Source organism: Microtus ochrogaster, chromosome 16, assembly GCF_000317375.1.
Source record: "Microtus ochrogaster isolate Prairie Vole_2 chromosome 16, MicOch1.0, whole genome shotgun sequence".
Taxonomy (NCBI): Eukaryota; Metazoa; Chordata; class Mammalia; order Rodentia; family Cricetidae; genus Microtus; species Microtus ochrogaster.
In genome coordinates, this window is record NC_022018.1 from 9,508,974 (window position 1) to 9,520,827 (window position 11,854).

General features: G+C 45.1%; 1 protein-coding gene across 1 annotated transcript in view; it reads left to right on the top strand.

Moving 5' to 3' along the window:
* The window catches only part of Prkce (protein kinase C epsilon), a 530,068-nt gene that overhangs the window by 294,381 nt on the left and 223,833 nt on the right, over positions 1-11,854 (top strand). The window lies entirely within an intron of this gene.

Genomic DNA, 11,854 nt, shown 5'->3' on the forward strand with positions numbered 1-11,854 from the left:
GGAAATGGTGTGCTGTGTTATCCATTGGAAGCGTGTTTTTTAAAGGAAATGGTGTGCTGTGTTATCCATTGGAAGCGTGTTTTTTAAAGGCAACCTTGTGCTCAAGATTGGTGTGTAGTGATGTAAAGCTAATCCCTTGTGTTAACCACTATCTGGTGTTGTCTCTCCCTACCCCCTGACACTGTCATGTATTTTTAATCTATTCTCTTGTTGATGGTTGTTTAAGTTGTTTTAAGCTTTTTACTGCCACAGAGTCTAAGAGCAGGTTCCCTTCAGGTGTGTCCTTCCTTAGAAACTGCTTATTGGTAGAGAACAATGTTAGCTTAGCCAGTGGTGACAACACTGCCCTTCACCTAGGTAGCGATGGTCTACACCCCCACTAGCAGTCCACCGAACTGCGATTGTATCCTTTGTAGCACTCAGTGAAGACGGGTTCAGTTTTTGCTCTCCCTTCCAGAGGGCATGACAGGACATCTCATCATCTGAATTTGTATTTTTCTGATTACCAGTAAGATGGAAGTTCATGTTAGGATCACCAATAACTTTGTGCTCCCCGAGAAGAAGCAGTTTGTATCCTCTGTTTATTTTGTTTTGATGTCTTAGGTCTTTATCTTACAGAAAGGTAGGAGTATTTGCTATATGCTTGACTAGAGAGTGTTAGTTCATTTAAAGTATCTTCTTAGTTATAAAATAAAAGTCTTAATGTTTTTCTTCTTCTACTTGAGTTGAATTTTTCTTCAGCGTGACAGACAGCCTGTGGGCCTGGGCTCTGGGCTCCTGTTATGATCGTCAGTTTAGGTGGGCCCCACTGAGCCTCCTCTTTCTTACCTGTTTTATTCTGGTTGTCTGTCAGGGTCCTTGAGCCAATTTACACTGGTGTGATTATGTTAGCTATGAAGTGAGTGTTCCTGGTGAAGCAAGCCCTCATTATTCCTCTTGGTCAACAGTTTTTGGTTTTGGTTTTTGGTCATTTATTTTTATGGGTTTTAACATTAGTTTTTCTAACTTCATGAGGAATCTACTGAATTTTGGATGGGAAATGCAGTGATTTTATGTTAATGACTTTTTAAAGTGGTTATTTATGTACTCAGGGTTTTGTTGTCGTTGTTTGTTTGAAATCTCTTCCAGAGTTTTATGAAATAAAACACTTACCTAAAGAAATCCTTAGGGAGTCTATCTCTGGCTGAAGGCCGGGAACCATAACCAGGTCATTTTCTAGAGCATTAGCATTCTATTTATTTTGTATTTGAGATGGCGTCTTCCTTATACCCCAGAGTAGTGACAGATACTGAGGCTCAACCTGAAGGTCAGAAAAGCAAAACAGCCAGCCACTGACTCTTACCTCGACCTCAGTCTGAAATGGTGATCCTGCCTCCAGGAATCTCAGAATGAGACTGGGGCTGAGAGCTGTCTCCTCCTGTCTCATATTCCTCTCTAGTGCTGGGATTAAAGGCATGCACCACTGCCCAGTTTCAATGGCAAACTAGCGTGGCTACTGGGATTAGAGTGTGTGTCACCACTGCCTGGCCTGTAAGGCTGCCCAGTGGGGCTGTTTTACTCTCTGATCTTCAGGCAAGCTTTATTTATTAAAATACAAATGGAGTATCAGTACACCTGGGGAAGACCTCAGAGTCTCAACCTTCCTGGTGAGGCCAAGTGCCAGGTGACAGGTGTGAGTGCTGCCATGCCTGGTTGTAAAAATGAATTTGACCAGAGACCTCAATTGTCTGCAGCTTCATTCCCGGTCCCTTTAGCGAAATTAGTGTATTAACCAAAAATTAATGATTAATTTTAAAATTAGAAGTGAAAAGGGAAGATCATTGAGTGAAAGGCCGGTCATTTAGTTATTGTCCTATGGTGGCTTCCAGCCAGCGTCTGGACTTCAGGCAAGCGCGTTCGCTGTTCTTGTTTGAGTATGAGGCGCTGATCTCGAAATTGCTGGCAGACGTTGAGTTGCACTTGCTGGAAGCGCATTTATTTCTGCTTCTCACATTCTAATTTTGAGGATCGTTGATAAAGATGTCACATTTGCAGGAGGCGCTCTGGCTGGCTGAGGAGAAAACAGCTGTCAAGGTCATTGCCAGAGTTTATTCTTGACTCTGTTCCAGTTTCCCCAGGAATTGCTAGACCCCTTGCTTGACAACACCCCAGGCCAAGTGTCTAGCAAGCTAGTTCCAGCACAGGGAAAAGGAGAACGGTTGGGAGTTGAGAGGGGCCTGCGGGATGCAGAGCAGTCTTGGCTCTGCCCACCGTGTTTTGTTCAAGGGTCTCTTGGCGCAGGGGAAGATGTGTTTGGGACTGGGAGGCATGACTGAATAAACCTGAGGACTGGTATCCCTAAAGAACTAAAGAGAACTCTGAGTAAATATCTGTGGCATTTGAACTCCCAGGTTCATGTCTTCACCTTTGTTTTCCACCTTTGTTTGTTGGCTGGAGGTGGCTGAGGTTTTCTACCTGGGGCGGTATTCTCTTGGTTACTGTTGAAGCTTCCATGGGAAAATGTTCTGCACAGGTTCATGTGTTTAAACACTTAGTATCCAGCGGCTAGTGCTATTTTGGTAAATTGGAGAAACATTAGGAGGTGCGGGCCTAACTGGAAGAAGTGGGTTGCTGACAGGCAAACGTTGCTGAAGGTTATAGCCTGGCTAGAGTCTAGCTTGACCTCTTGGCTTTCTAGTCTGCAGAGATGTGAGGAGCCCCAGCCATACATTACCATTCAGTGAACAGTCCCCACCCTGATGATGGACAATTACTCTCTCAAACTGTGAGCCAAACCCTCCTCCATAAATCACTCCTTTTATGTTATTTGGTCACAGCAGTAACTTGTACAGCCACCATAACACAGCCTCAAGTAGAACTGCTTTTGCATCCCGTTGTGTTATGTATCCCCCAGCTATGGCCATGAATTACCCATCTAACTTTCTGAGGGTTCAGAATGTGGCTTCAAACCTGTGTCCTTCAAAAGCAACAATGTTACTTGCAATAGATTTCCTGGCGAGGCGAATGAAAGAGCACAGTTAAGCCTCACCTAGGGAGACCCGGATGTGGCCCTGGTGTCTGATTGCTCCAGCTTCCCAGGGGATTCTGATAAGTGACCAGGACTAAGGACTGCTGCAATAGTCAACTTTAGCCTAATACCCTTGAAGGGGCTACTACTATGCAGTAGTAGCTCTGAAAATATCGTCCAAAAGAGTGGTGTTTACAGATAAGGTCCCTGTTCTTGTAAATCTTTGGGCTGATACTCTGGCCTTGATTTTTTTCACTGGCATTAAGTGATGTTGTATGCCCATGGTCTTGACACCTGTGGCAAGGCTGTCTGGGTTGAGAGGAAAGCCCCTTAACATGGAGCCGCATTTAAGTGCTGGTCACTGATTTCTGCTTTGGTGCCTACAGTTCTAGGTCTTTCTCTCACCAGGGCAGAGCACGCAGAAACTAAGACAGTCAGGGTCCTAATCTAGACAGTGAAGCTCTGTGTAGGAGGTTAGGTGCCACCTCTGTGCAGTGTACAATCTACAGTTGAACACAGTAATTTCGGTTTTCTTGGAGTTTGTGCCAAGCTGAACCAAAGCGTTCACAGACCAGTTCCTAGAATTTTAACGTTTGGCAACCTCAGATGATCCAGGCTTTCCAAATCATCCTAGACTTTTAGATATGAGAACTGAAAGGAGACTATAAATTACTTACTCTGATATTTCTTTCACCAGATTGTAGGGCCGTATATTATAAAGCCCATATTTCTACTTCATATGGCAGCCAGACCCTCAGGCCAGTTTGCTTCCCTCACAGGCGGTCACCTAGTCTTTCCAGATAAACCTAAAGGGTCAGGATATGCTAATGTTGCTCTGCTCCTTCTTTGTAATTTGGAGGATGCCTAGGAAAGAGATGTTAATTCAGTCTACATGACAGTGCTGGCATACAGAACAGGAAGATAGGAAGACATGACAGAGAGAACATGACTAAAGCCATTCACCTGGTTACCCAGGAAACAGAATGCTAATGAATTTCCCCCTCAGTTTATGGTTAAACTGTTTTTATAAAAGTTGTTTGGAGAATAAACACGAGTGAAATTTTTAGGATGTGAACTCAGGAGTTCATGAGGGATCTCTGAAAATCTCCCTTCTGATAAAGCCATATGAGTTATGTCTTTAATCCCATGCCTCCCCTCTGATTCAGAGAAATAATTTTTGTCCGGGCTGGTCCCAGACTGTGATATAATGGCACCCAACATGGGGCTGATCAGTAAACCCCAAAAAAACACAGAAGAAGTGACCAAATGTAAAGAGGAGAAAGTGAGGAACCCACGAGAGAAAATTGCACCACAGGGGGATACGTGAGTAATGAGCGCTTAAAAATAGAGAAAATAGAATTTAAAGAAGCTTAGAGAAGCAGGAAAAATTTAAATCGGGAGTAAAAATTTGTAAATAATAAGTTATATATATGGGATAAGGAGGGAGTATTCATTTATGTAGGTTGATAGCTAAACAAAGTTAAAGTGGAGCAGAAACAATGGCAAAAATATTTAGAGTCTGCAAGCATGATAGTCGCAGAGATACAGCTTTTATCGCTTGCTAAATGGGTAGGAAAAGTGAAGGAAATATGGCATTTGGCTCAAGAATTGACTAGGATGCTGCTGAGGTTGAGGTGTCAGGCGCAGGTGCAGCAGCCAGCTAACTCTAACCCACCTGCAGGTAAAAAGCAAACAGGATTCAGACTGCAAAAAATTATAGTCATCATGGTTAGGTCATCTCAGTAGGGCCTCTGGGTCTGTGTATGTGTCCCCAAGTGTCTGGAAGCAGCTCAGCATCCGTTCCTCAGTGTAACATGGCATCAGCAGGTCCCACAGACCAGGCACTCCTCTCTGTGGGGCTGGGGAAGACTGGACCAAGGACTCCTCTCCAACTCCTTTCTCTAACTTCTCTATGGGGACATTTGCAGCTATGATGTCTTTAGGTCTGCCACTCCTGATGTAGGTGGGGCTTCCTTTACTGTGTATGCAGTCATCTCATCCAGCTTCATTTTCTTTCTGTAAAAAAAAAAAAAAGCACAAACACATCCTTGACCCCAAATTAATACAGGTTGGGTCTTTTGATCATTCATGGCAAGGGCTTTTTCATCTTGCCTTAGTAAAGGTCACCATCACCTGGGTGTCACCTTCGTGTTTTACCATGCCAGATCTGCAGTTCTTCAATTAAAAGAGCCACATGTAAAATTTAGCATAACATCCTTTAATAAAGCCAGGTGAGTTATATCTTTGATCCCATGCCTCCCCTCTGGTCCGCAGAAATAATTTATGGTCTGGGCTAGCACTGGACCCCGATACCAGATAAGCCAAATGAAGTCTAGAGGAAGGAAAGAATTCAGGCGTGGGTGCAGAGCGAGGGGCCTGGGCCCTCAGCTCACATTGTTCATTGGATCTCACCTTTCTGACCTTGGCCCTTGGCCTCCACACACAAGTCACAGCATTATCGTGCCTTTCCCCTTTCTCTCACTTTCTCTTACTGCCTCCACATGAGAAAGTCCCCCCTAAAGTTGAAACTAATAAAGCTCCCGCTTCCTTGGTTGGAAACAAGCACTCTGGAGGAGTTTGAACTATTTGTGAAATGTGTTATGAGGGCCCCAAGACTCTCTTGGTAAGAGTTCAAATTAAAGCAACCTAAAGAACCCCTATTTTACCCTGAAATTGCCATGTTAAAGTTTAGGTTTACTAAATAGTTGAATTAAGGTATAATTATTAGCATTACCAAACCGTTCAGTCACTCTTCAAAAGCACACACCCCAGGGTACCCTCCTATAGCACTGAATGTACATTTAACGGGAGGTTTGATTGATGGAAAGCCCATCGACACTCAGCTCTCTGGGAACACAACTTTTGCAGGGAAAGAAACCTGCAAAGGGCCTTGCTTGAGTGATATTGTGCCACGAAACACCAAGATCCTATTAGACAACCATTTTCCATTTGCAAAGAGCTCAGAAACTGCCTGGGTGAAACCCAGAAAGCTGGATAGAAACATAGGTTGCAGCGAGAGACTGTCTTTGATGTGCTAGGTGGATGTCCTTTCCCCTGTCTCACAAGAGAGCCGAGCCCGTTGCTCTTCTGACTTTACTGAGCATTGTTTGAGGTGAGATCCCGGGACTGCTCTGTACTGACCCTAAACCAACTGCTATCAATGTCAGTATTTGAATTAGATTTTTAAGAGTTTCTCAACTCCGAAGCCCCTTTATTCCCATTCTATATAGACCTAAATAGATGAGCATTTAACATTCTGCTGCTGCTGTGTGTGTGTGCACAGACATGCTTGCCTATAGGTGTGCGTGCATACATGCATGTGGAAATCAGAGGTTGACTTGGGCGTCTTCCCCACAGCTTGCATTTCTGAGATGGTCTCTCACTGAACCTACAGCTTGCTCCTTTGGCTAGGCTTGCTGTCCCACGCTCCCAGGCCACTTGTCTCTCCATCACCTGGCTCTGGGATTGCAGGTGTGCACCACTAAGTCCTGCTTTTATGTGCTGAATTTAGGTCCTTGCGCTTGCCTGACAAGCACTCTAACATGCTGAGCCATCTCTCCAGCCCCATGCTGGCGATTTGGACAGGGCACACCAGGCCAGTCCCAGAACCAGCCAGGACAACACAGAACCATCCCACAGCATTTTATATTGTGGAGGTGAGGTCAAGGGAAGAGTAATGATCCACTCACAACTCACACCTATATGTGACCAGTGTCATGGCCAGGTACAGACACTTCATTGAATTTGAATAGACCATGATTGAAACGTTCGCCTATATTGTTCTATTATTTATAACAATTTGGGAGTCAGATGCTGGGGTAGAAACTTGATAGATCAGGAAAGCAGTAGAGAAACGACTAGCTGACCCGCTTCACCTTACCAAATCAAAAAGGCTGGGACTCTCCCCAAGCCCTCCCTATCTCTTCCTGTGCCTCTCTGTCTGGGCCCTCCAAAATCCCTATGACTAATTCTAGTCAGCTAGTCATGGACTCTGCCCCTTGCTTCAGGGGTTAGCTTTATTAACAGTCTCAGAATGTCACTGCAACCAAATAGCCCCTCAACACATGCTTTTCTTTTTTTCCGTTTTCCTCTCCCCTTTTCCTATCCCTCTCCCTCTACCAATATCTACCAGATGCGTTTAACCCTGGCCTGCCAGCCATATGTGCCCCAGCAGAGCTACAGATGAGACCAAACCCAAAATTGTGGGTTTACTTAAAAGATTTTTTTTTTGGAAATTTTAAAACTATTGTTTGATTCTTGAGTGTAAACTTCATAGATGACAGTATCATACCACAGTGTCAAAGGCTGGACATGCATATCTCCTACACTGTAGTTAACACCTAGAATCTCCAACTAGCCATGCCCCTACCCCAAGGAAGTAGAAGAGGAGGAGAAGGAGGAGGAGGAGGAGAAAGAAGAAACATTAAACCAAATCATTTGCACGGTGTAATAGGCAGTCGCTAGATCAGGATGTATTAACCTGATCAGTGTCTCTATCCCTAAATATCTCTCCTGATCTTTGCTGACAGGAGTGCCCCCCCCCAAAGGACTATACATTAGAGTCACCTACGGAGTTTAAACCCAATCCCAGGGCCTGTCTCCACTCCAGGAAGCATGACTCAGTTGGCTGGCCAGCCCCAGGCACAACTTTATTCTCCAGTATTGTTGCCAGGGTTGAGAGTCAGGGTCATGGAATACCAGTTCTCAGTATTTTTATATATCTACTGAACCTCATTTGGTAGTTGATGTAGGCAAGACTCAGAGTGGGGTCACGGATTCTAAGAGGTAAATAGATTCCTGGGCTCGGGTGCTCGCCACCTCCCCTCCTACATCTCGTGGCCTATTACATTCAAGGAAATATGTTCAACTACCATTTTCATATATCACTTTTGAGTCTTGAAATGAAATAAATGTACTTTCCATGAAATATTTTCTCATCCTAGGTGAAGGGCGTGGAATATAAGCAATGACAACACAATTCCCCTTGAGCCCAAGAAGCCCAGAAATCCCCTCGTGAATTTCAATTTGGTTCTTGAGTTAAAGCACAGGGGACACATTAAGATGCTGTGTGGATGACTTTCCTAGGACCACTAAAATGGAAGCCCCTGAAGACACTGAAGATAGGCCCAAGGCGGGGACTCCCAGAGTCTCACTGTTTTATGGTGAGAATGGATCCCAAGTGTCTCACTACCGAGTCCTAAGAAGAAGCTGGTTACAAACAAGGGTTTTGCCTTAGTGTCCAAGGTTGGAGTGATACAAATTGTTACTGGTAAGATGATATTGGCAGAAAGGTGATGACCTCGGAAAGGTCTAACAAACCCATTCTAGCTATTTACTCTAAGAAAAAGGAAATAAAACTAGTGAAGGGAGGAGGGATGATTTATGTGGTACAGGCTTATTGGGGAAGTTTGTGGGTACAGTCAAGAGCTTCTCGTTTAAGCAACGAAAGAACAAAATGAAGGGTAAGAAGTATACATAATTGGAGTGAAGGCGTTGACTCGGGTGTGAAGTACTGTCCATGCCCGTGCGAAGGTCTGAATGTGTTTTCCCAGAATCCAGTTATAGCCAGATACAAAAGCAGATAATTCTGTAGCCCCAGCTCTCCTACAGCAGGAAGGGAGAGGAGATTATGGAGAAACCTATCTTGGCATTTTCCTAGACAGCCAAGTTAGCTGTACAGGAGAATCCTATACAGATGGCTTTAGTGACGAGGAGACCGTCTCCAACAAGGTAGTGACCAGGACCAATGCCTGAGGTTGTCCTTTGACCTCCCCCACAAATGTAAAAATAAGTGTGCACAGTCAAGCAGGGTTGGCCATACTGGCCTCTTCGATGCTTCTCTCATCTGGTTTTGTGAGGCTCCACAAGTTCTAGTCACCATCACGAGAGGTGACCTTCTCGTTCCCACCACAAGGTGACTGCTACAGCTCAAACGAGATGGCTCAGTTGCCATCTTGGGGAAATTCTTCCCATTCAGTAGATGTGAGGGAGGTAGTCTCGTCGTGAAGCAGTGGGGCTACAAGGCTTCCTGTTCTGGGAATCTTAGTTCCTCTCACTTCGATGTCTTCGCTCTTTGAAGATGACAAGACAGGTTAGGCATTATTTAGGGCTAAGTGACCTTATGTCAGCAGTCTTCAGACCACAGACCACTCCTCAAATGATGAACTTGACCCAGAGCTTAAGATAGCAAGGAGATCAGGTAGCCAGTGAAAGCAGAGATGCCAAGCCTCGGCCTACATTATTTCTCCTCTGGCCATCTGCAAGCCCAAGTGGGGAGTCAGCGGTTGGCTGCCTCCCTGGCACACAGCAGGCACTCCGGGGGCGGGTGTAGAATCTGGGTGTTCTATTCACTGGCACCCATCTCCCTTTTGTGGGTGTGTTTTTCAGTCCACCCTTTGCTGTGTCTGTTTGTCACCTACTCACCCAGTGGCTCATGAGGCTTCTTAGCAGATGCAAGATGCTGACCTCGGGAATTCCTTGGGACACCTAGAGACATCTTACTTGACATCCTCAGTAAACTCTCCCTGGAGATGCCCTGAGCTACCTTGACTGGGGGGGGGGTGGCTCTGAGAGGATTTCCCATTTCTTAGCAAAGGTATTTCCAGGGATTCCAGTGGTCTGGGAAACCATGGACAACCCAAGACAGAGGCCCCTAAACTGTGCTTCGCTCCAGGCCTGTCCACATGTCCTAAGATCTTTTTGGATACAGATTCTCCGACTCTAAAGCAGACCTGCTGAACAGAAAGCTGAAGGGGAGTGTCCATTTGTTTCGAGAGGCCTGCAATACTCAAGCTCCAGACCCAGAGACCTAGCGGGATATATGTGGGGTGTGTGTGTGTGTGTGTGTGTGTGTGTGTGTGTGTGAGTGAGAGAGAGAGAGAGAGAGAGAGAGAGAGAGAGAGAGATATTTAGGTGTCTGTTGTGTTTCCTTTATCTGCTGAGACAGATGGTTAATACTAGAGAGAACTGGTCTTGAGTGAAAATAGCAATTTATAAAATGCTCTCAGCCCCTCCACCCCTGCCAGTGCCCCTCTCCCACATGGGGAGAGTTTTGGAGCACATGGCGTGTTTGTGAGTCTCCAGTGGTTCTGGACTGAGAAACAGTTCTCCACCTCATTTCATGACACACCTCCGTGATGTTCATACCAAGCAGACAGAAACTGGCGGTTTGCCTGCACTGAAAACTCAATACCAAGACAAAAGGCATGCCTGGCAGGTATATGCTATCAGACATTGCTGAAGAAAAGAGAACTCCCTTGCAACCAAGTAATGTGTTGTCCATACTGAGCTGAGTGTCCATGTAGCCTTTACTGTGGAGCTATCCAAAGCACATGTAGTAAGATGTGACATGAGCCCGCACACAGTGATGTTAGTCCTGATGATGTTCCCTCCTGCAGCTTTGTTCTGCGGGATTAGAAGACTAGTTTGGCTATCTACTTTAAACATGAGCATGTACGGAACTAGGAAATACTCATGAAGGGTTAATATTAGCTCGAGACACATGGCCAAGACTTGTAGAAGAGAAAAGAAATGCATAGGATTAGTTTGAGTAGGATTAAAAAATAACAGGGAGTGGTAACCCCGCCATGTGCTGTAACATGAAAGAACTCTTACACTTGGGAACAATTGAATACCAGGAAGTATATGCACTTACTGTGTTATTGTGGGTCCTTCATGGGTTATTATGTTCTTTAGAACTGTGGCTGGTTTTTATTTTGTGAAAAGACATTTCAATCACATTGAATGGAAGGAAAAATACAAGTAATTTTGAGCTATAAGTAGACAGATTGCAATGTTCCCTTACCTATTGTTGTCAATACTTGGGTGTTTTATTCAATTAATAATGAGTCGAAGCACTAATGTGAATGAGGGCGTTAGGGTAAGGATGGGGAAAGGATGCAAAAGAAATCTGAAGAATTTTTTTCCTGGATGAACTAGCTGTCTCTCTGAGCAAAGGACGGCAAGCATTTGATGTAGCTCATTAGATGTTTAATGGGTGACTATCAAATTGAAGAGTAAAGACTCCCGGCACTACACAAATTCAAAGAAGAGAGGATCCCTGTGGTCTACTCTGATGAGAAAAATTCTCAGTGCAAGAGAGATCTGTTAAAGGATGGGAACAAATTCACACAGGGGGAGAGCGAGACCCCTGCGTAGGAAGGGAGGAGGCACACTGTGATGAGAGGCTGGGAGGGAGCATGGGGCATCAAGACTTCCAAAGATGATCCTGGGGAGACTCACATGAGTGAGGAGTGAGCGGGAACCACAGGAGGAAAAGCCGGTTATGGAGGGAAGTAGGCCTGGCGACTTCCAACCAGCTCCTGAGGACAGTCTAGTCTGCTGAGCGGCAGTCTGTCTAAATGCCTCAGCTGTTCCTCTCATATGGTCGCCCAGCAGCTCAGCATCAGGAAGGGCCCCCCACACAGGCAGGACTGAGAACGGAAGTGGGTCCTCCTTCCTTCATTGTTTTCTCTTTCCTTCCATCTTTCAAAATGGACCATTTAATTTGCATACAGTAAAATTCACCCTTTCTGGCAAATTAGTTCTGTGTTTTGACAAACCTGTGTAGTCTTGTAAGCTACCACAATCAAAACATGGAATCCTTTGAATACCACCCCTTCCCAATTTATCCGTTTGTCTTTTCCATTTCCTAGTCAAACCCTCTGCCTGCCACCAGCCCCTGGTAGGCTCTCCAGTGCCTGTTACTTTGCCTTCTCCAGAATAACAATGCACCCAGAAGCTGTATGTAGCTTTGTTACCCCCCCCACATTAGCATTTGTGATTCATCCTCATTTTCATTTCTGCTCCTTATTAGTTTGTTTCTGCTGCTGGAAGGCATTCTAGTGC